The following is a 3,538-nucleotide window of genomic DNA, read 5'->3' as shown; positions in this document are numbered from 1 at the left end:
CAAGTGATTGAGTCCAACTCAATCAGTTCATCTATACCAGCTGGAATTGTAGCAGATTGACTTCAACAGGAGATCAACATCTTCTTATCTATAGCAGATCAACTTCAGCTTATCTTCTCAACAGAGAGAGTTTTTTCTGCTATGCATATTGTCAAGAGTAGATTGCGGAATACAATGGGAGATAAGTGGATGAATGATGGTTTGGTTGTATACATTGAGAAAGATATCTTCGATAAGATTGATAATGAAGCTATTATGAAGCGGTTTCAAAATATGAAAACTCAAAGAGAACAATTATAATGTAAGTTTTTTCAGTTTAAAAGTATTTTTAAATTAATTTTACTTGATATGAATTAGTATATATGTTTTGAATTGATTTCTAATGCATATCTATATAATATAGTATTTGTTAATAATTTGCCCCCTCATTGAAAAAACTCTGGCTCTGTCATTGGTTGAGACCGAGAAAACTTTAAGATAGGAAGCAAAAGCTTGATTGTTCATTCTATAGCATTGCGTAGGTTGTACAATATTAAATACAATGAATATCCTATTGTGATTCTAGGAGCTAAATAAGATGCATACATTTAGAAAAGGAAACCAATCAATCCTATTAGGAAGTTGAGTGTCATGGAGTGCATCTTTCAATGGTCCCCTTTAAGTTGAAGAATGAAGACTTGAAATGCTCAACTAATAGAGAAGACATATGAAATGGTCACGACACAACACTGTTGTAAAAATGTCAGCTATTTGGTTCGTAGAAGAAACATGAGAAATAATGATAATCCTGGAATTAACGTGTTTCTGAATAAAATGACAATTAATTTTAATGTGTTTTGTTCGTTCATGAAAAACAAGATTAGCAGCAATATGAAGAATTACTTGGTTGTTGCAATGTAGAGATAGGTTGGAGAAGAATAGTCAATCTGTAAGTCTCGAAGGAGACTACAAAGCCAAATTAGTTCACGAGTGGTAGAGGTCATACCTCTATATTCAGCTTCAGTTGAAGAACAAGAAACATTTACTTGTTTCTTGGATTTCCAGAAGATGAGAGAGTTGCCAAGAAACACGATGTAGCCAGAGGTGGAACGACAAGTGGTAGGACAACTAGCCCAATCAAAATCACGATCCGTCCGATGTCAATTGCAATGTGCTGGAACTAGGAATGAACAAACCTTGGCCAGGAGATGACTTGATATAATGTAGAAGGACATGCATGGCAGCAACAAGGTGAGGTTGGCGGGGATCCTACATGAACTGACTGATCAGGACTTGGACAAAATAGCTTAAATATGGTTAAGTGATTATCAAATAAAGTAATCTACTAGAAGATTAGAGGATGGGGTTGGCAACGAATTAAAGAGAAACATCTCGAACTTTTATTAGAACTAGTAAGAAAAGGTAGAGGAGTCTGTTTAGATTTGTGGCACACATCGCAGATAGAATTTTGAAAAGTAACATTGTTTTGGAATTTGTTTGAGATGAGAAAAGGAAACATGGCATAAACGCTGATGGCATAAAGTGGGCGTCCTTAGTGATTGAAGCTGAATGAGCAACACTAGAACCGACAATGAAAGAGCATTGATAAACCACATCTTGCAATCAGCCTCCTCGTTTGAAGGTCCTGAAAGACACAAAAGCTTGATTCTTCATTTCATAGCATTGCCTTATAATAAAGGCTGTGGAGTGATTCTAGGAGCTAAATAAGATGTATACATTTAGAAAAGGAAACCAATCAATCCTATTAGGGAGTGTCATGGAGTGTATCCCTCAATACAGACTATATATATGGACATATTTGTTATGCCTCAAAATAGTGATGGAAAAAATTAGAAACAAAACTGTGTGTGTAAGCAAAAATGTCCAAGCTCTGCTAAATTGAGACATGATATTGATGCTTAGGAGACTTGAGGAAGCGATCAGGGCATGAATTGCCAAGGCCATCGTCTGGCTAATCCCAAGAAAATTGCGTTTATTGTGTTAATTTATTAATTATTTTGCTAAAAATAAAGAAGTGCAAATTAATCATGCTTTGGGAAATTTTGAATCTATTCGTAAATCTGCAAGCATCATGGATGCATAACATTGCTAGCAGTTGAAGGAAATATTAATTTTACTTTTTGTAAGAAAAAACTACTGGAATCTAGCTGTGGTAACATAAAAAATAAAAAAGGGGTAAGAAGAGAAATAGCTAGATAAATTTAGGGTATGTTTGGCAGTGTGGTAGCGGTTGCTTTTCAAATAACTTTTCGTGCCGAAATGCATGCCAATGATGTTTTTTTATTTTTTAAAAATTATTTTTGACATTAGTTCATCAAAACGATTCAAAACGTACAAACTATATTAAATTTTAGCAAAAAAAAAAATTGAATTTTGTGGAAACGCGGTTTCAGCGTTCTTAGTCTACCATGTTACCAATATATAGATTAAGCTAATATATATATATATATATATATATATATATATATATATATATAATACTTGCTACATTATCAAATGAGAATCACTAAGTTATTTCTTTATAAATGACGTGATAAATTAAGTATACTTAATTCTACATTATGCAAAAAAGCTAGAACAACCTTGCATTTTGAAATAGTGTTTTTCACTATTCATTCATTGTTCACTCAAGCATAATTCACTGTGAATTTACTGTTTTCTTTTAATATCATTCCCAAACCTTTATTTTTCAACTGCATCCTTATATAATCGAATCTAATGATGCATAATTTGAAATTGTGGTGAAAAGACAAATTTAAAAGAAAGGGAACGAAATATAAACCACGAGGATACTTCATAGTCAATCTTAATTTCATGGAAAAAGTTCTTTTTGGTTAATCTATTTTCTTTTTTTTCTTCATTTTCAATCTCTTGCATTTTTGTATATTTAATTTCAGTCTATAATTTTATTTTGTTCAATTTTAGTCCTTGTTTTGAGAGAAAAGAAAGAAACTAGCCAAAAAAGGACAAAGCCCACATTCTAGTAATACAAAAAATCAATCCTGGTGTCAATATATTATATTTGATTATGAAAGTTTTATTAAGGTAATTTTAGATCTTGATCTTACTTAAAAAAGAAGATTGAGGTTAAGATATTTTTTTTTCCTTTTTGATTTTGTGTTTTTGGACCAATTTAAGGATGTTTTGAGTTAAGAGAATAATTTATTGACATTATAAATATCTTTATTAAGTGCTTTTAAGTGAAAATAAATTGAAAAAATATTTTTTGGATAAAAACTCCAACTATATTTTTCAACTATATTTTTAATGGTTAGAAATTAAACAAGCAAATAACACGTTGACTACTTAATTCTCTTTTTACAAAGATAGATGACATAAAAAAAAGAAGAAGAAGTCAGGTGCGCTGGCCTAGCTTGACAAGTTTGCACATGTTACCTTTTCTTGTAGCTTAGGTCTCGACGCCTGCCCTCTGTTTATTAACTCATTATATATTTATCTTTCTATTTTCTTTTAGTTTTATCCAAATAAATAACTTTAAAATATATGAGAAATATTATTTTTAAGATTAAGAATATAT

Source organism: Populus trichocarpa, chromosome 7 (genome assembly GCF_000002775.5).
Source record: "Populus trichocarpa isolate Nisqually-1 chromosome 7, P.trichocarpa_v4.1, whole genome shotgun sequence".
Taxonomy (NCBI): Eukaryota; Viridiplantae; Streptophyta; class Magnoliopsida; order Malpighiales; family Salicaceae; genus Populus; species Populus trichocarpa.
The sequence above is the reverse complement of the archived record's forward strand: the minus strand, read 5'-3'. Positions refer to the sequence as shown.